Source organism: Tasmannia lanceolata, unplaced genomic scaffold (assembly GCF_043159265.1).
Source record: "Tasmannia lanceolata isolate RefF3 unplaced genomic scaffold, GAP_Taslan_0.1 ptg000023l, whole genome shotgun sequence".
NCBI lineage: Eukaryota > Viridiplantae > Streptophyta > Magnoliopsida > Canellales > Winteraceae > Tasmannia > Tasmannia lanceolata.
The window spans coordinates 12,378,640-12,399,745 of NW_027518700.1; the positions used below are offsets into that span (position 1 = coordinate 12,378,640).

The 21,106-nt window shown below is 43.8% G+C and overlaps 1 pseudogene across 1 annotated transcript in view; it reads left to right on the top strand.

Annotated features, from left to right (window-relative positions):
- Nucleotides 1–21,106, top strand: part of LOC143855790 (histone-lysine N-methyltransferase ATX4-like) — a 36,180-nt pseudogene that overhangs the window by 11,379 nt on the left and 3,695 nt on the right. Inside the window, exons 12-17 of the transcript XR_013238080.1 lie at nucleotides 219–318; nucleotides 485–609; nucleotides 1,111–1,256; nucleotides 1,526–1,630; nucleotides 12,160–12,224; nucleotides 13,421–13,622. The product of XR_013238080.1 is annotated as a histone-lysine N-methyltransferase ATX4-like (transcript). The remainder of the gene's footprint in view (nucleotides 1–218; nucleotides 319–484; nucleotides 610–1,110; nucleotides 1,257–1,525; nucleotides 1,631–12,159; nucleotides 12,225–13,420; nucleotides 13,623–21,106) is intronic.

Sequence of the window (21,106 nt, forward strand, 5' to 3'; positions counted from 1 at the left end):
TAAAAATATCGGGATAATATCATGATATTTTATGATAAAAATGAAAATATCGCAATATTTTTAAATTCTCTGGATTATTTTGGGACTTTGTCGTCTTCTCAAAATGTCGCGATAAAAATGCGATATTTTGAAAATATCGGAGATATTTGTGACATAGGTATAAATGCATACTCCCACAATAGAACAAACTGACAATGTTTGTGATTTCATCATGACAGAGAAGTACGATCCCGTGTATATGAAATGGACAACAGAAAGATGTGCGATATGCAGATGGGTTGAAGATTGGGATTACAATAAAATTGTCATCTGCAACAGGTATTTCTATATTATCCATTATCCATTGGACCCTTTGCTTACTTGGCTAGTTTGTCTTTGGAGGTCAAAACAAATTTTGTCTATAACTAGGAAGTTATTCTGGATTATTAGTTTTATATCGGAAGCACTATAAGATATATCTCTAATTAATTAATATTTGTTCCAGATGTCAAATAGTGGTCCACCAGGAATGCTGCTATGGGGCGAGACACATAACTGATTTTACTTCTTGGGTTTGCAGGGCATGTGAAACATCCGATGTCAAGGAGTGTTGCCTTTGCCCTGTCAGAGGCATGTTTTTGAGATTTATATGATACTTGCCACTTTTTCCTAGTGTCTTGTTTGAGAGACTCTTGTTTTTTCAGTAAATAATTTCATTGTTTAAATTTCGGCCGAAATCCAAAATTTTTCAGATTTCGGTTGGGTCCGAAATCATATACATTTCGGTTTCGGTTTAAATTTTGGGCTGAAATTAGGTCATTTTGACCGAAATTGTAATATTTTCAGCCGAGATGACCAAAATTTGCCAAAAAAAAATTCGGTTTTGGTAGGGACCGAAACCGAAATTTAAATCCATGATTAATTTCTATTGCAGCCTTATATTCAGAACACTGAAATTTTTGAGTATTGTGTTGAAACCAAAACAGTTCAACAAGTTTGCTTTCTTAAGTTAAAACTCCGATTGAGATTCCCACTTGCCTTTTGCATGTGTGGCTGTTTTAATGATCAGGTTTGAAAGACTTCTCCTATTTCGGTTTTTGTTGATATAAATGTTCATCTTTTATGTTTTAGGGGGTGCTCTGAAGCCATCAGATGTCGAGGCATTGTGGGTTCATGTCACATGTGCTTGGTTTCAACCCGAAGTTTCTTTCTCAAGTGATGAAAAGATGGTGCTCGCAGTCGGCGTCTTGAAAATTCCATCAAAATCTTTTGTAAAGGTTGTAATTACATTAGTATATCTTAATAGAACATCTTCTCAATCTACTAAAGCTTTGTTAGGATAGCACTTCTAGCATTAGCCACAAAAGAATGTCGATGCAATGTGTGTTATTTCTAATTTCACCTGGGGCTATATGTTTTATTGTGGACTAATTTGTTAATTTTGCTGACATTGTGGGGTTCTTGTACTGTTTCGTTTGGAATTATGAAATTATGATTACTCTATGAATGCAATTTAAGTGGTGGTTTGTTTTCCATGGGCATTTAGGTTTGCGTGATTTGCAACCAGATGCATGGTACCTGCACACAATGTTGCAAGTGTTCTACTTATTATCATGCAATGTGTGCATCGCGGGCGGGATACCGTATGGAGGTAAGTTACCAAGTATGCTCATTTATGATGATAGTGTGTATAGTAACCAATGTCTTCTTGCCAACATCACCCTTGTATATCTCTCTTTTCTTGATGTAATAAAGTGATATTTTTTTTTAAATTCTGGCTATACAATATTTTTAATTTGAGGAAAAGCTGTTCATTTTCTTTCTCTTAGACCCTGTTTGGATTGCAAGAATTTTGTAGAAAAGCTTGGAAAAGAGAATTATTTCAAAAACTTCTTAATTTTTTACACTGGATTTGGTAGCATCCATTGCAGAAGGCATTTCACGGATGGTCTGTTGCATGTGAGAGCAGCACCAAGGCTCACTTTTTGGAAGATTTTGTCTTCATTCATGAGGTGGCTGCTCTCACATGCAACAGACCATCTGTGAAATGCCTTCTGTGATGGATGCTAGCAAAACCCTTTTTACACATGAAAAAAGATAACTTGAACCAATCTTATTTATTTTTTATTTAGAGGGAACTTCGATTTCCCAACTAGTTTGGGACAAAGGCTTAGTTGCGTTGAGTTGAGGGAACTTCGATTTATGATGATATCACTCTAACTTAACCATAATAATACTATTTACCTCGAAATTGTGGAAAGAAAAAAAATCTCTCAAGAAAAAGTTTACCAACAAATATTTTTCTTGCAATCCAAACAGGGCCTTACTGATAAAAGTTTTTATCTAGGTATTTACCTTCATCATAAGTTATTTACTTTCTCCATTTCACATTCAGATTAACAGATGGCTGTATGGAAATGATTTATTTGTCTAGTTTCCTGGTTTCTTCATTCACATTCTGGTACAGCCAAGCTAGAATCTGTATGTTTCTTTCTTCCTATTTTGAGTATGAGTAATGAACCAAGAGAAAGGAAGAAGACAGTAGGTTCATTCGAGGGAACCAGGACCTCCAAAAAAAACACAAAGAGTATGGGTAGAGAATAGGTAGAATCCCACAAAATAAGAAGACTTATAACAACTACAACAACTATTTGACTTATTCAAACTAAACTAAAAATCAGGAAATAAAATGAAACAATCAAAAGCTCTAAAAATCAGGGAGACTTATCCTCGACCGTAACATCTCCCTCCCCCTTAAATTCCACACTTGTCCTCAAGGGTGATATCTGGGAACTGATTAATGATAAACTCCCGATTTTCCCAAGTTGCATCCTCTGGGGACGAGCCTTGCCAATGGATCAGAACCTCATGCTTCTTCCTTCGAACTCGACGATCAAGAACAGCTTGAGGTATTGGAATGATACTATCCTCATCACTACTTGCCATAGGTAACTGTTGTTGACCATTGATATTATCTCCAACCTTCTTCTTGAGGAGAGAGACATGGAATACTGGATGAATGCGGGAATCAGCCGGTAGTTCTAATTTATAAGCCACTGCCCCTATGCGTTGTAGAACTTTGAAAGGACCATAATACTTTGCAGATAATTTAAAGTTCTTCCTCATAGACACTGATAATTGCCTATATGGCTGCAGTTTCAAATACACAATATCCCCGAGTAAGAATTCCCTTTCCTTATGCTTGGAATTGTAAACCCTTTTCATTCTTGCTTGTGCTTCCTTGATTTTCTCACGGACTTCTTTGATAACTGCATCTCTCTCCATCAGCTCTTGTTCTACAGCTGCAACCTTAGCTGTTCCCGGAATATAAGCTAACGAAGAAGGAGGGGGGCGCCCATATACTACTTCAAATGGTGTTCGGCCAATTTTGTATGCCAACTTGTATTATAACAAAATTCTGCCCATGTTAGCCACTTTGCCCAATTCTTTGGATGAGAGCTTGAGAAACATCTGAGATACATTTCCAATGTGCGATTTACGACCTCGCTTTGACCGTCCGTTTGGGGGTGGTAAGCAGAACTAAAGTTGAAGGCGGTGCCATTTAACTGGAATAGTTCTTTCCAAAATGTGCTTGTGAAAGTTGGGTCTCTATCACATACAATAGAACGAGGCATCCCATGTAATCGAAAAATGTGATTGAAGAAGTCTCGAGCAACCCCAACAGCGGTGTATGGATGAGAAATCGCAATGAAATGTGCATATTTTGATAGCCGGTCTACTACGACAAAGATGGTGGATTTACCCTTGGAGGGTGGCAACCCATCGATGAAGTCTATGGCTATGTCCTCCCATATTTGAGTCGGTATAGCGAGTGGTTGTAAAAGGCCAGCTGGTGCGAGCTGCTCCACTTTGTGTCGTTGGCAAGTATCACAGTTCTTAATGTACTCCTTAATTCTCCTTCTCATTCCTTTCCAATAGAAGCTAGATCGGATTCGATGGAAAGTTTTAAGAAAACCTTCATGTGTGCTACCATGGAATTGCTCCATTATAATTGCAATCAGCTGCAAGTCTTCTGCCAGATAAATCCTATCTTTAAAAAATAAGATATTATCTTGAAATCTCCATGGACCCACTGCTTCACCTTCCTTAACCAACTGTACCAGCTGCTGAAGAGATGGATTTGTTTGGGTTTCTTCCTTAATTGCACAGGTCCAGTTATGTAGTGGCCGAGAAATAGCACCAAACTCTCCTAGATTGTCTTCCTTTTCTTCTCTCCTAGAGGGCGTCAGCAACTGTATTTTCCTTTCCTTGTTTGTATTCAACAACAAAATCAAACCCCATTAGCTTGTAAAGCCATCTTTGCTGAGCAAGTGTAGTAATTTTTTGAGCCCACAGATACATGAGGCTTTGGTGGTCTGTGCGAACAATGAATTGTCTGCCCAACAAATAAGGCCGCCACTTTCGCACTGCCAAGACAAGAGCTAAGATCTCTTTCTCATAGGTAGATCATAACAGATGCTTTCCTTGGAGGGCATGGCTATAAAAAGCGATTGGTCTTTCCTGCGTCAAAACAGCACCAATTCCTGAACCTGAAGCATCGCACTTTACGATGAATTTCTTCTCGAAGTCAGGTAGAGCTAAAACCAGCGCACGTGTCATAGCTTCCTTAAGCCTTTCAAATGCTTCCTCAGCTGGTGGGATCCATCGAAAGGAGCCTTTCTTCAACATCTTTGTGAGCGGACCGGCTATCTTACCATAGTTTTGAATAAATTTACGGTAATAGCCAGTTAATTCCAGAAATCCTCGCAGAGCTTTAGGTGATTGAGGTTTAGGCCAACACAACATTGCTTCTATCTTTTCTGGATCCACAGCCACACCTGCACTTGAAATTTTATGGCCTAGGTACTTAACTTCCCTTTGGCCAAACTGTTTTTTCTAACCTTACATACAACTGGTTAGACTTCAAAACTGAAAATACAATCTCTAAATGTCTCATATGTTCAGCCCATGATTTGCTATATATCAAAATGTCATCAAAGAAAACTAGAACTGTAACGACCCGATTTCCGTCAAGTCGCTACGAGCAAAAGAACAAAGCAAAAATCATAGAAATATTTTTTTTTTTTTGTTAAACAACCACAACAAAATCTTATTCCAAATTAAATAAGTCTTACCATAACAATTTCAATACTCATACTTCAAAAGAAAAGTAAAGTTTTAAATCACCAAAGTCCAAACTAAAGAAAGTCTTGACAAAATAAAAATGGCAAATGACGCAAGACGTCAAAGTGCAAAAATCCCAGAAGCGAACTCTCTGATCACACAGTCCCTTATCCCATGGTTCCTTCATTTGCAAATGCTCCGCCATCTAACGCCTCAACTCCTGTGGTGGAGGAAACAACGTTAGAGCAGGGTCCTCTAGAGACCGAGCAGAGTAAGAGAGACAATATAAAAAGTGCATACAGTATAATCTAAATCATTAGCAATATCTAGAAACAATAATAAAGACTGAAATGAATTATACTATCCATGGCAATATAAATAAAAAGAGTGACAATGATTTAAATTTCTACTATGTATGCAACAATTATGTAATTTGAGACAGCACATTCCCCAGGTACATCCGGCTTTTCCCCAGTTTACTTTACTGTCAGTTCTTTTCTGACTTTCTCATTTTTTTTTTTGCCGGTGTCATTGCCGCACGACTACCCACTACCCCTGTCTAAAGGTAGTGGCGTTATGGACTCGGATTTCGGTCTCGCATTTAATGCCGAGCCGTTTCGGGGATACTATCCCTTTTGGATGGTTTGCCAACGAAAGGCTGTACACGCTTCTCGCGTTGGCCTTTGGACCTTAGGTCCCAGGATGATACCACCACACCCTTAAGTTCCCCTTCACTCTCCCCCATGTATGATATGCAATTAGGAATTTAAAGTACATTACCTTTATCTTCCTTCCTGCATTACTTCGCATAAGGTTTTAGAACAATTTATTTTTCATTTCAATTCATGCCAGGTAAGCAAGTATAATTAAGCTATGCAGGTATTAATAAGACAAAATTTTATAAACAGAACCACATTGCATAAACAAATTATATTGGAAACCATTACAAGGCAAGGTCTAACTGTCACCTGCCTTTTTAAACCTGGAGATGTGTGAGATTAAGATGGCCCCTTTATGTGGGAGAAGGAAGTAGTAGGCCTGTAGATCAATTATTTAAAAAAAATATTATATGCATCACTGATGAGATATTAAACCTACACAAAATTTGTACTAAGAGGGCTACTAGTGTAGAACTGATTTATTTAAAATTATAAAAGAAAAATCATTTTGTAGAATTTATTAGGAACTGATAAAACCGTGTATTACCACTTTTTGGGAAATTAAAAGTCCCTTATATAGGTTTCATTTGTGACCAAAAAATACAAAAATGCTGGAACAGACGTATGTCTTTTAAAAAACGAATGACCAAAAAGGGGGTGTCTCAAGGTAAAACAAGGGCATAAGCATGAAAAGATTTCGTTATTTATTTTCTCCTTTCTGCCTTGCTTCATTTGTTTACAGCAGAAACCCTATATTTATTTTAACGCAGATGTGGTTTTGCAGGTGTTGAAACATGAAATTGAGCATGAAGAAATCGTGGAAACGAAATGGGTAATGTATAGATTTATGTATTTATTTTTCCTTTTTGCATCTTGCTTCTTTGGTTTGCAGAAACCCTAAATTCATTTTAACGTTGATGTGGGCTTTTGCAGGTTTTGGAATCGTGAGATTGGGCATGGAGAAATCGGAAATGGAATGGGTAATGTATAGATCACTTTATTTATTTTTCTCTGATTTTGTGCCCAAGGTACATTCAATAAAAAAATACCCAAAACCCCACATCACCATGAATCAGACCTATTCAAATCTCTTCTATCCTCACCTTCATGGCAATCCCACCTGTAAATCAAGGAAATACGTAAGATGGAAGACAAATAGAATGAACATTCAAAAAAATAAAATAAAAATAATAACGAAATATACTTAGGGAAAGTGATATATCCAGCCCTTTTTCCTCCTTGGGCAACCCTTTAAAGAAATAACAAGTTTATCTCTTTTACTACAGGGGGCTGCCTCGAGTAACTAATGGGGGGAGTAATATATTTTTCCAAAAAGAAAAGAACAGGGAGGCTGCTGATGTGGGCGTTCCCATGTTTAGCAGCAGTGTATTTTTATGCAGCAGATTTATCAATTTAATGTTTTGATAACCACACAAATATAGCTTGTCTTTTCTTAGGATAGTGTAGCAAACGACTGATTTTTAACACTCTAAAACTTTGTAGAAAAATTCACAGACTCGGTCTGTCTTTCTTGATTGATGAACAGTTGCTGATTTTCAGCCCAATAGCGTTTTGATAACTGCACAAATTAAGATCGTCTTGTCCTATTTTAATGCGAAAACCTTCATAAGCAAGGTAGTCACAATTGTGTTTTGATATATTTCACCTCACGAACAGACCTTCACTAGAGAAATAAATGCATTTAGGCATGTTCTCCACAAAAGGTCTATTCGTATACTAAACACTCTTAAAAGGACCAGTTTATAGAAGTAAGGAAAATAATGAAAGGCTTCACAAAGCAATCTTAAGATAAAATGGTAAGCTTATGAGAAACTCAGAATAATGGTATGTGTATGGCCTTACTTCCAGGTTGATCACTCCCTAGTCTTGTTGGGACTTTTCGGTTTCTATCTTCACTCAGAATTTGAAAAGGCAGGTGACAGTTAGACCTTGCCTTGTAATGGTTTCCAATATAATTTGTCCATGCAATGTAGCTCTACTTATAAAATTTTATTTTATTGATACCTGCTTAGTTTAATTATACTTGCTTACCTGGAATAAAATGAAATGAGATAAAAAAATAAATTGTTTTAAACCTTATGCGAAAGAATGCAGGAAAAGAGACAAAGGTAATGTACTTTAAAATTTCTAACTTGCATATCATACATGGGGGAGAGTGAAGGGGAATTTAAGGGTCTGGTGGTATCATCCTGGGACCTAAGGTCCAAAGGCCAATGCGAGAAGCGTGTACAATATTTCGTTGGCAAACCATCCAAAAGGGATAGTATCCCCGAAACGGCTCGGCATTAAATGCGAGACCGAAATCCGAGTCCATAACGCCACTACCTTTAGACAGGGGTAGTGGGTAGTCGTGCGGCAAGGACACCGGCAAAAAATAAAAAAAAATAAAAATGAGAAAGTCAGAAAAGAACTGACAGTAAAGTAAACTGGGGAAAAGCCGGATGTACCTGGGGAATGTGCTGTCTCAATTTACATAATTGTTGCATACGTAGTATAAAATTAAATCATTGTCACTTTTCTATTTATATTGCCATGAATAGTGTAATTCCTTTCCAGTCTTTATTATTGTTGCTATATATTGCTGAGGATCTGGATTATATTGCCTGCACTTTTTATATTGTCTTTCTTACTCTACTCGGTCTCTGGAGGACCCTGCTCTAACGTTGTTTCCTCCACCACAGGGGTTGTAGATGGCGGCGTGTTTACAAATGAAGAAACCATGGGAGAAGGGACTGTGTGATCAGAGAGTTCGCTTCTGGGATTTTTGCACTTTGACGTCTTGCGTCATTTGCCATTTTTATTTTGTCAAGACTTTCTTTAGTTTGGACTTTGGTGATTTAAAACTTTATTTTTCTTTTGAAGTATGAATATTGAAATTGTTATGGTAAGACTTATTTAATTTGGAATAAGAGTTTGTCGTGGTTGCTGATTATATAAAAAAAAAATAAAAATAAAATATTTCCATGATTTTTGCGTTGTTCTTTTCCTCGTAGCGACTTGACGGAATAGGGTCATTACAAGAACGAATTTTCTCAAATAAATTTTGAATACCTCATTCATGAGAGCTTGAAAAGATGAAGGTGCGTTGGTGAGCCTGAATGGCATTACTAAGAACTCGTAGTGGCCTTGATGAGTTCGAAAAGCAATCTTTTCTATGTCACATGGGTGCACCCATATTTGATGATAACCGGAACGAAGATCTAACTTTGAAAAGAACTGTGCACCATTCAATTCGTCCAAGAGCTCATCGATCACAAGAATGGGAACTTGTCTTTGATCGTGATTTGATTCAAGGCTCGGTAATCAATACACATTCTCCAAGAGCCATCATGTTTCCTTACCAAGATAACTGAAGAAGAATAGGGGCTGTTACTTGGTCGAATCATACCAGAAGAAAGCATCTCAAACACCAATTTCTCTATTTCTGTTTTTTGAAAATGAGGATATCGATATGGCTTGATGGAAACAGGTCCTTGACCGGGCTGTAGTGGGATCTTGTGGTCTTGTGTACCCCTTGGAGGAAGACCTTTGGGCTCGGCCAGCACCTCCTTATATTGATCAAGAAGTTGTTGTACTTGAGGGTGCATAAGAGGACGTGTTGGCTGTGCTTGAGATACCTTCATAGAAAACAACTGTAGCAGGATTCCTTCCTTTTTCTTCCTTGCTGCATGTTTCAATTGTAGGTTGCTAACAACCTTATTTTCTGGAACTGATAAGCCTTGCAGTGCCACTTCCTTTCCTCCCACAGTAAACTTCATCTGTAGTTTGGAAAAATCCCAAACAATGGGTCCCAGTGTACTCAACCACCAAGTCCCTAAAACAATATCATAGCCTTCAAGCAGTAATAAATAGAAATCTACAAATATAGGGACTCCTTGTAGATTTAGTTGAGTGTGAGCACATTTACCTGGGCTAATTAACTTCTCACCTGAAGCCACCATCACCTCCAATCGGCCACTTGAGATTGGCTGCAATCCCACCTTTCTTGCCAACGTCTCACTCACAAAATTGTGAGTGCTTCCAGAGTCAATAAGTACAGTTACTGCCCTGTGTTGTAGACTTCCCTTAACTCGCATTGTTTCCGGCGCACGGGTTCCCGAAATAGCATGAAAAGATATCTCAGGTATTTCCTCAACTTGGTCACTAGTTCTGTCATCTATTTCCATTTCTACATCTTCATCGCTATCCTCTAGGGTCGCTTGGATTAGGAACAACTTCTTACATTTATGACCTGGCCCAAAATTTTCATTGCATCTAAAACAGAGACCCCTTCGCCCTTGCTCGTTCAACTCCTCAGTCGTCATCTTCTTCATCGGTACCAAAGGTGAGCTTGTGGCAGCAACGCTGCGAGATTGATTGGTGGCCCTTGAAACATTTGGAGTCGCCTTTCGGTGTGAGAGGTCTCTTGCTTCGTACAAACAGGCTAACCCAATAGCTGATGACAAAGTAGTGGGTTTTTTTGGCTTGCACATTTGTACGAATTGAATCACATAAACCACTAATGAAACAGCTCACCTGCTGTGTTTGAGGTAGAGTTCCGGACTTGGCGAGCAACTTTTCGACCCTGGTTTGATAGTCTTGCACAGTCCCAGTTTGGTGTAGCTTGGTAAGTTCTCCGAGAGATTCAACGAATTGATTAGGACCGTATCGGGCGTGAAGCCCCTCTTTGAAGTCATCCCAACAGACGAAAATCATCTCTTGTTTCAACAACTGATACCACAACTGTGCGTCGCCCTCAAGGTGGAAGGATGCCAAGGAGACGCGATCAGCCATTGGTGTCTCATGAAGTTGAAAGAACTGCTCAGCCCTACACAACCAGCTGGTTGGATCTTCTCTTCCATCAAATCGGGGAAATTCCAACTTCACATGGTGTTGTGTATATGAGCTGGTAGAATTAACACGCTGGAAGCCGCTACTATCACCTGGACGTCCTTCATGAACATGAGTGCGGGCTGCAGAATTTTCAGCTGACTCATTATGAGATTGGTTAGCTATTTGATCCACACGAGCACTGAGCTTGCTGAACATCTCAGTCATTTGATTCAAGATATCCTTTTGGCCTGTTGAGAGCGACTCCATTACCTTCTCCATCTGCTCCACTCGTTGGTCCATTGCCTGGCTCTGATACCACTTTGGTACAGCCAAGCTAGAATCTGTATGTTTCTTTCTTCCTATTTTGAGTATTAGTAATGAACCAAGAGAAAAGAAGAAGACAGTAGGTTCATTCGAGGGAACCAGGACCTCCAAAAAAAAACACAAAGAGTATGGGTAGAAATTCATGACCCTCTTATTATTCTCATGAGTCTTTAATAGACTGCAGTACAAAGTTCTATTCCTCGAGAATAGGTAGAATCCCACAAAATAAGAAGACTTATAACAACTACAACAACTATTTGACTTATTCAAACTAAACTAAAAATCAGGAAATAAAATAAATCAATCAAAAGCTCTAAAAATCAGGGAGACTTATCCTTGACCGTAACACATTCAGATTAAGTTATATACTTTCCTGCATCAATTTTTTCCCAAAAGTGTCCATACCAATACAAAGAAGTGTCTGCAATAAAAGACTTGTTGTTAATGGAAGGTTGTGTTACTCCTAACTATAGATCTAAGACTGAACTCTTTGGTGCACATGACACATTTCTAGCCCACTTCCCTTGAATGAGGCACACGTGCAAACAACCAAGAATCCACCATTTGATGGGCTTCACTGTAGATGGACATAATGAAATAGTGCTAGCTAGTAAGATGATACAAGCTGTAGAACCAACTTTGTTGAATATTAAATGTTGTCCACTTTTATTTCAAATGTGCACTTTTATTAGAGATCCAAGATTGGAATCACTAGAGAGACAATATTGGTACGCCTTTGTGATAGGGGGTGTCACACAAAACGCATAACTTTATGGTACTCTTTTTTAACAGAAAATTTAACATTTTAGCTGGATTCCATTTCAACGTTCGAGAACCCTAGGCAGGATAAATATCTTTCAAATATCCAAATCACTGGGTTTGTTTTTTTTTTTTTTTTCTTGAAGGGAGTTTTCAAGCGAATTTCATAACTATATGAATTCATTATTATCCAAAAGTTACAACATTAGTCGTCTCTTTTTATTTCTTGCTTCTATCATGTTCATGTTACATTCTCTGTTTGTTAGTTTCTGATCTGCATATCAGATTATGGAGATAATTCTCTCGCAGATCTGTAAGCATCATCTAATTGCGTGGTTTCTTCTTTGCTTTAAAATATACATGTTTCCCTCTCAGTGTAGGATGGCCTAAAAACATGGAAATCCCGTAATTCCTAGTCTGATTTGACAAAATTATTTGCTTTTACATGGATTTACTTATATTATACTTTGTCGAATTGCAGTTGCGCTGCTTGGAGAGAAATGGGAGACAAATAACAAAAATGGTTTCATATTGCTCTTTTCACAAGTAACTTTTTATCTCTCTTTATCACAAGCCAAATTTCCCCTCTTATGCGTGCGCGCGTGCGTGCGTGTGTGAGAGAGAGAGAGAGAGAGAGAGAGAGAGAGAGAGAGCAACTTCCAAGCAAAGAAAGAAGAAGAAGACAGTCAAACTCATTTTTTAGGTTACAATAGAAAACCCACCCCTAAACAACCCTCCCATCCAGCCTTTCATAATATGATGACACAACAACTCCTAACTCAGTTTTTTTAAATGGTAACCCCTAACTACATTTCATGTCCCAATCTTATGCCTAGTCCCTACCCTAAGACCTAGGAAGCAGGATTCTTCCCCGGGAGTGGGGAACCGCGATTCCCCGGTTCGCGAATCTGAGACGGGAATCTTCTCGAATCCCCAAAAATTGGGAATCCATCATAGTTCGGATTCGCCGGAAACCCGATTCCCACTTTTGGGAATCGCGGTTTATGATTCCCCAGAAACGCGATTCCCACTCTTTCTCCAACAAAACCGCAGACTCCCTAGAACTCTCGTTGAATTTCACACCTTCTAGCTTTGTCCTAGGGGTGCAACTCGGGTCGGGTTGGGTTGGGTCGGGTCGGGTCGGGTTGGTTCGGGTTGAGGCCAACCCGACCCAACCCGAGGAACCCATTTTTCCAACCCAACCCGATTTCCAACCCGGCTGGACTCAGCCCGACCCAACCAGATTTGCAACCCGACCCAACCCGATTTCTAATTCATGCACATGTTTTTGTGGGCCCCACTGTTTTTTTTTTTGCTCACATTCCTACACCGGCATCCACCATATAAAAACTCTTTGTAACTGAACTGAAGGATAAATTTATGTTGAAATTTAAGCACATTTCTAGCTTCAATGGGAAATGTGTTCAGTTGAAATCGGGTTTTAAGCACATTTAAGCACAAATCGGAATTGGAAATCGGGTTTTGGGTCGGGTCGGGTTGCCCGACACCCCAACCTGATTTCCAATTCGAGTTGATTTTTCCCAACCCAACCCAAATTCGGGTTCAACCCGACCCGAGTTGCACCCCTACTTTGTCCTCCAACTCCATTGCTCAAATGCAGATTTTTATAGAAAGCTAAAATGGTCTGGATTTATAACCCCTCTATCTTCAACATTATATATTTACACTCACTCTTGTTTTTGTATTATCACCCCTCTTTAATTGCACTTTCTCATTGACTGGTCTACTTCTCAACAATCTATCAACAGCCAATCTGAGAAGTATAAAATAAATAGATGAGTGCCAATATCAAGCAAGGGAGTGCGTTCTGTTACCCACTGGTGATTGGACTCTGTTTTTTGGGTTTGTGAGAATGATGGATACCCCTACCATGATATGCGAACCACCCCTTGTTCATAAATTGGTCATATCTATCTCTTTAGTGTGAGTGGCTAGAGGACCTGAAATTTTCCTATGTAATTGTTAAGCCCGAAATCGGTTAACAGATATGACAGTGACGTAAGAGCCGAGCTGGAGGACCCGAGAAGCCGAGGTGAAGGAAATAGAGTCCGGATGAACTGTGTTCTGCACAGAAGCAAACGAGGTCAGAATGACCGACCCGGAGTGTACTCCGGACAGGCCCTTCGACACTCAAGTCAGTATGAGCCGGAGTGAAGAGGGAGTTTTAAGAGTGGTGGGTGAGAATTCAATACCCGATTTATGAGCTTTGGAAGCCTTTTTATAAGGAAAGTTTGGGGTAGGTGGGGAGTTAATGCCCCCAATGCAGGTGTCGACCAGCTATAGGTTCAGGTTCACCTACCCCGAGGGGATTACCAAACTACCCCTGTTGACGTGGGTTCTGCGGTGGGCCCTCCTCTAGCCACGTGTTGGAAGCTAACAGGCTTCTGCGTTGTCGCACCCCATCAGTTGCCCCCCAGTTCTCCAAGTTATTATGGTGACTTGGGGAAATGTGGTAGAGTACGCTTCCGATTGGAAGTGGTCGAGGCTTGGCCTATGGCAGTCTCGAATATGAAGCAGTCCGGAAATTGAGGCAGTCCGGATTTTGGGGGCAGTCCGGATTTTGGAGCAGTCCGGAATCTGGGGCAGTCCGGAAATTGGAGGCAGTCCGGATTCTGGAGCAGTCCGGAAATTGGAGGCAGTCCGGATTCTGGAGCAGTCCGGAAATGGAGGCAGTCCGGATTTTGGAGGCAGTCCGGATTTTGGAGCAGCCCCGAAATGGAGGCAGTCCAGAATCTGAGGCAGTTCGGATTCTGGGGGCAGTTCGGATTTGGGAGCAGTCCGGAATCTGGGACAGTCTGGAAATTGGAGGCAGTCCGGAATCTGGAGCAGCCCGGAAATAGAGACAGTCCGAAAATGGAGGCAGTCCGGATTCTGGAGGCAGTCCGGAATCTGAGGCAGTCCGGAAATGGAGGCAGTCCGGATTCTGGGGCAATCCGGATCTTCGTCAGTCCGGCTTGGGCCGGACTGCTTTTTGTCGTTTAGCCACCCAGTCCGGCTTGGGCCGGACTGCTTTTTGTCATTTTGCGGAACGCGTCATATCTAGTCCGGCTTGGGCCTGATTGCTTTTTGTCGTTTAGCCACCCAGTCCGGTTTTTGTCATTTTGCGGGACGCGTCATATCCAGTCCGGCTTGGGCCGGACTGCTTTTCTCCGCACGAACACTTGTATGACTTCCCCTTGGTTTTTTAGAGGTACGCGCGTATTTTCGCTTACGCCCTCGTCTCGAAGTTTGTGCTCGCCATTAATAAAAGACACGTGGCACCACTCGGGCGTCCTCGAGATGTGTGCCCTTCATTTAATGCACACTGCCTCAGAGAAATCTATATAAGAGTGGGTTTTACCTTCTCATTTTTACTTTTCTACTTCTCCTCCTTCTCCCCCTCTTTTTTCTCTCTGTCGGTTCGGCGAAGCCCAGTTCGGCGAAGGTCAGTTCGGATCGTGTAGTTTTTGTGAACGGCGGTGGATTCAGGAGCATTCAGTGTGATCCGGTAATTTTTCTTGAGCGCATCTCATTCATTTCTTTTCCTGCTTTCATGTCTAGTAGCTCTAGTCCTGAGTCCGGTTCGGGGGAGTCGTCTTCTAGTAGTTCAGGGTCTAGATCGTTGATTAGGACCGAGGATAGGCCTACCTGGTCACCGGCCCCGAAAATGGCGAGTGTGACTGTTATAGGTAGTGATGAGGAGGTGGAGGACGAGGCGATATTGGACTTGAACACCGCTCCGCTTCTGACGGATAGCTACGTCCCACAAGGGGGGAGTGTTGGTAGTGACGCCGGCGAGGCGTCCACAACGTTTCACCCGGGCGGGGCCGTTGAGGTCGTGGCACGGGCCCGTATGGATGCCAACCCTACATACAACATACAGGCTCTCAATGAGGAGAACTACCTGGACGAGTCCGCCATGGCAGTGATTAGGGATAAGTACTGCATCCCATCCAGGTTTGGACTGAGGGAGGCGATGGAGGGAGATAGAGCATGTAACGAAAGCTCCGATATTTGCATATATGACGAGTCACTGAGGGCCGGACTCCGATTTCCTCTGCACCCCTTCTTCGCTTCGGTGCTTCAGCATTACGGGCTGGCCCCGGCCCAGGTGGCGCCGAACTCATGGAGGCTGCTGACGGGGTTTGTATACCTCATTCGGGGCCGGCTTCAGAGGAACTTGTCAGTACCGCTGTTCCACGCGTGTGCGCAATTGAAGAAGCACAAGGGTGGGGGTTGGATTTACATTAGCCAGCGTCCGGATATAAAAATGATCACTGGCATTCCCTCCTCCATACACCTGTGGAGGAACAGGTTCTTTTATGTCGAGGACGCGGAGTCCAGCGAGCCTTGGTCGGTCCCTTTGAAATGGGGAACCCCGGATACAGTCGCGATGAGTCGCAAGCCGTTCCTTGAGGGTGAAGATGCGAGAACCCTCGCTCTACTTCGGGAGGTGCTGGACCGGGAGGGGCCTGCTGATTATTCAGACTTCCAAGGGGAAGAGGTTTTGGTTGGGTTGGGCCTTAGTACTGCGACCCGGGCACGTACGTAGATAGCCTCCTTTAAAATTTGTCTCTCCTTTTTTCTTGTCTCTGACTGGTTTTGTTCTCGTCTTTCAGAGATGCAGCAGCAGTCGTTAGTCGATAAGATGAGGAAGGGGGCCTTCGGGACGGTCCGTCAGGGCCAGAAAAGGAAGGCCCCAGAGACGGCGAGTCCGGCTCCAACCCAGGACGCGCCGCCCCTGCCCAAGGCCAAGAGTTCGGTGAAATTGATGAGTTCATTCGGCCGGGGCGCTGGGTCCTCGAGGACCGTGGCGACATCTGCTGGCACCCTCCCGCCCCCGGCGAGGTCCGGTGATAACGTTTTTCGGCCGAATTGGGCCGTCCAAAAGACTGATATCGGCCTTAGAGAGAGCCGGGTGGCTGTAGAGATTCAAACTAAATGTATTCTTGACAAAGACAAGCAACAGGTTCTCCACGAGCCTCCAGCTACGGCCGAAGAGGCCGTATTTTCTTCTCTTTATCAGGTAAGATGGCTGACGAGTACGCTCACTCTTTGCTCGCCTTCTACTTCGTTTGCTTGTGTTAACACTTGCTCATCCGTATTTTGTAGATCGGAGTGTACTTCAATGATCTTCGGGGGAAGAGTAAGAAATTCTCCGATGCTATAACCAAGTCTGAGGAGGAGAATGGGAAGCTGAAAAAGGAGGCGAAGGAGCTGAAGAAGTCCGTCAAAAAATCTGCCGACGAGATCAAGCGGCTGAGAGAGGATTTTGCCGCTCAGCTGGCTGCACAGAAGGAGGAAGCGACGGAAGCCCTCAACGCTCAGAGGGAGAGAGCCCTATCGAGGCAGGCGACTGCCGTTCAGGAAAAGGAGGACGAACTCCTTCTTCTATCTAGTGAGGCCTACAAGATAGGGTTTTTTGACTGCCTTGGGCAGGTCAAGGATTCCAATCCGGGCGTTGACCTGTTGAGGATGGTTATACCTGACCCACCGACGCTTACTGGCGAGGAGCCGGCCGCAGGTGACGCACTCTTGCCCCCGGGGGCAGATTCAGCGCGAGATGGGGGCAATGAGGCGCCTTGAGTTCTTTTTATCCCCTTTTTTGGCGATTTCTTGATTCCTTTTTGTAACGGCCCCTTGGAGGCCCAACTCCCTTTTTGTAACAGCCCGTTGAGGCGTCTCTTTTGTAATGGTCCTCTGAGGCCCCAACATATAAATGGAAAGAACTTTTGTTTGTTTACTTCTTCTATGCTTAGCCGTCTCTAGTTTATACTGCTTTTTTGTATGATGCGTAGTTATCGCTCTAGGTAGGAGTCATGGACTTAGGAGTGGACACCTGGTCTTTGCATCCGGGCTGGTTTCGGACCAGGAGTGGGCTCCCGGTCTTTGCGGAGACGAGCCGTGGCGAACCAAACGTCGAGTACCCTAGTTTTAGTGAACTAGGTTTCGAAGGAGCTTTGGTTTTTGCATCCGGGCTGGTTCAGGACCAGGAGTGGGCTCCCGGTCTTTGCGGAGACGAGCCGTGGCGAACCAAATGTTGAGTACCCTAGTTTTAGTGAACTGGGTTTCGAAGGAGCTTTGGTTTTTGCATCCGGGCTGGTTCCGGACCAGGAGTGCGCTCCCGGTCTTTGCGGAGACGAGTCGTGGCGAACCAAACGTCGAGTACCCTAGTTTTAGTGAACTGAGTTTCGAAGGAGCTTTGGTTTTTGCATCCGGGCTGGTTCCGGACCAGGAGTGGGCTCCCGGTCTTTGCGGAGACGAGCCGTGGCGAACCAAACGTCGAGTACCCTAGTTTTAGTGAACTGGGTTTCGAAGGAGCTTTGGTTTTTGCATCCGGGCTGGTTCCGGACCAGGAGTGGGCTCCCGGTCTTTGCGGAGACGAGCCGTGGCGAACCAAACGTCGAGTACCCTAGTTTTAGTGAACTGGGTTTCGCAATTTGACGGACACGAAGGCATTGTAAAAAAGAAAAGGTTCTTTCATTCACATTCAGGAGATATTTACAAAGTTTTTTGTGTGCCAGCTACTTCGCTACTGATGATATTTGCGAAGGTTCTTCGAGTTCCAGGCATGTGGTAGTAGTTGTTCCTCGAGTGTTTCCAGTCTATAACTTCCCGGGCGAATCACCTCTTTTACTCGGTAAGGCCCCTCCCAGGTTGGGGAAAGCTTTCCGGCCTTCTTGGGTTGAGAGATAGCAGCTTTCCTTAAGACCAGATCTCTAACTCGAAACTCTCTAGGGCGTATCTTCGAGTCATGGTAGCGAGATACTTTCTGCTTGTAGGCGGCGACTCTTATTCGGGAATCTTCTCTGGCCTCCTCTAATAAGTCAAGATTCGCGCGGAGCCCGTCACCGTTGAGCTGTTCGTTGAAGTTGGAAATTCTAGGCGGACGGGGTGCCTACATCGACAGGTATTACCGCCTCTGTTCCGAAGGACAGGTTGAAGGGAGACTCACCCGTTGGTGTGCGCGGGGTGGTGCGATAAGCCCATAGGACGTGATAGAGCTCATCTGCCCATCGACCAACTTTTTCGTCCAGTCTTTTCTTGATCCCTTGCAGTAGGATTCGGTTTGTGAATTCTGTCTGCCCGTTGGTCTGCGGTGTGCTACGGAGGTGAACCTCTGCTCAATTTTCAGGTCGGAGCAAAACTTCCGAAAGTTTCGGCAGTCGAACTGTTTGCCGTTGTCTGTTATCAAGGCGCGAGGAATCCCGAATCTGCAGACTACTGATTTCCAGAAGAAGTTCTGCACATTCTGTTCGGTGATCTGGGCTAGAGGTTCAGCCTCCACCCATTTGGTAAAATAATCAATGGCCACCACTACGAAGGTGCGCCTTCCGGAGGCCGGTGGGAAGGGGCCCAAGATATCCATCCCCCAAATCGCGAAGGGTAGCGGGCTGATGATTGGAGCCATAGATACAGCGGGCTGATGAATGGTGGGGGAGAACTTTTGGCATTTCTCGCATCTCTTTACCAGGGTCAGCGCGTCTTGTCTCAACGTCGGCCAGTACAGACCTCTCAGCAGGACTTTGATCGCCAGGGCTTTGCTCCCCAGGTGCTCCTCGCAAATACCTTCGTGTGTCTCCTGCAGGGCATACGTGGCGTCGCTGGGCCGGAGACACTTTAAGTATGGGAGAGTGTAGGATCTCTTGAACAAGTTCTCGCCATCGAGTGAAAAACGGGTTGCTCTTTGGATCACCTTGCGCGCTTCTCTCTTGGCCTCAGGTAGTTTCCCACTACGCAAGTAGTCGACGATCTCGTCCATCCAGCAGGGCTCGTGTTCCACCTGCATTATCTCAGCAGCCTTTCTTTCGATACTGGAGGCCTGTAGGAACTCCATGCATATATTCCCGAGACTCGTGTATCCGGATGCGGCCAGCTTAGACAGTACATCTGCCTTTGTATTGTCCGCTCTGGGGATTCTGACGACCTCAAAACTTCTGAACTTGGAGGATAGTTGCCGGACCTGGGAGAGGTATTTAATCATTCGCTCGTCGCGGGCTTCGTATATTCCTTGGATCTGGTTGGCGACCAACTGGGAGTCACAGTAAGCTTTCAATCTTTGGGCTCCAGTCTGGACTGCAAGGTTCATTCCGGCGAGGAGTGCTTCATACTCGGCCTCATTGTTGGAAGCGCGAAATCCGAACCTCAAGGCGTAGTCTAGTGCGAAACTGTCCGGCCCGGTTAAAACCAGACCGGCTCCGCAACCAGCCTTGTTTGAGGATCCGTCCACGTGCACTTCCCAAAATGATTCGGCGATTGAAGGATCATGCTCAACTGATGGCAGGGGGATGGTTCCTGCTCTGGCTCCATCTTCTACTGGTTCTCCGGCTGTAATGGCACCTTTCGCTGCTGGGGCTTGGGCGATTTCAGGTTCGATGATCTGCTGGGGGATGGAGCATTCGGCTACGAAATCTGCCAATACTTGAGCCTTGATCGTGGGCCTGGGCATGTACCGGATGTCAAATTCACTCAGTTCCACGGCCCATTTAACCAGTCGTCCCGAAGTATCTGGCTTATGGAGGACTTGTCTAAGCGGCTGGTCAGTTAGGACCTTTATCGTGTGAGCTTGGAAATACGGTCTCAACTTCCTGGCCGCCATTACCAGAGCGTAAGCCAATTTCTCGACTCGCTGGTACCTTATTTCAGCGTCATGCAAGGCTTTGCTAACGTAGTAGACCGGTTTTTGTTGGCTGCGCTCTTCACGAACTAGGACCGCAGCCAGGGCCAGGGGGCTTATAGATAGATACACGATTAGCTCCTCACCGGGCTCCGGTTTTGTCAATAGCGGTGGAGAGGACAAATATTGCTTCAGCTCCTCGAAGGAGGTTTGGCACTCCTCTGTCCAGGGCGAGGTTTTGAGTCCTTTGACTGCGTTGAAAAAAGGGAGACACCTCTCTGCAGATTTTGAGACGAAGCGCCCCAGCGTGGCTATCATCCCTGTCAGTCGCTGCACTTCTCTGATGGTTTTCAGCAGAGTGAGCTCCACCACGGCCTTGATTTTTTCTGGATTGGCCTCTATCCCTCTCTGGCTGACCATAAACCCCAGAAACTTTCCAGAGCTGACCCCAAAAGTGCACTTGGTGGGATTGAGCTTCATCTTATTGTCTCTCAGGACTTGAAACGTTTCTTCTAGATCGGAGACATGATCTTGCGAGCTTAGGCTTTTGACCAGCATGTCATCGACATATACTTCCATGTTGCGGCCAATCTGATTCCGGAAGAGTTTGTTTACAAGCCTCTGATACGTGGCCCCAGCATTTTTCAGGCCAAAGGGCATGACACGGTAGCAGTAGGTCCCCTGGTCCGTTACGAATGAGGTCTTCGGGATATCTGACTTATACATTCTGATCTGGTTATATCCAAAGAAGGCGTCCATGAAGCTGAGTAATTCGTGACCTGCGGTGGCGTCGATGAGCTGATCGATTTTT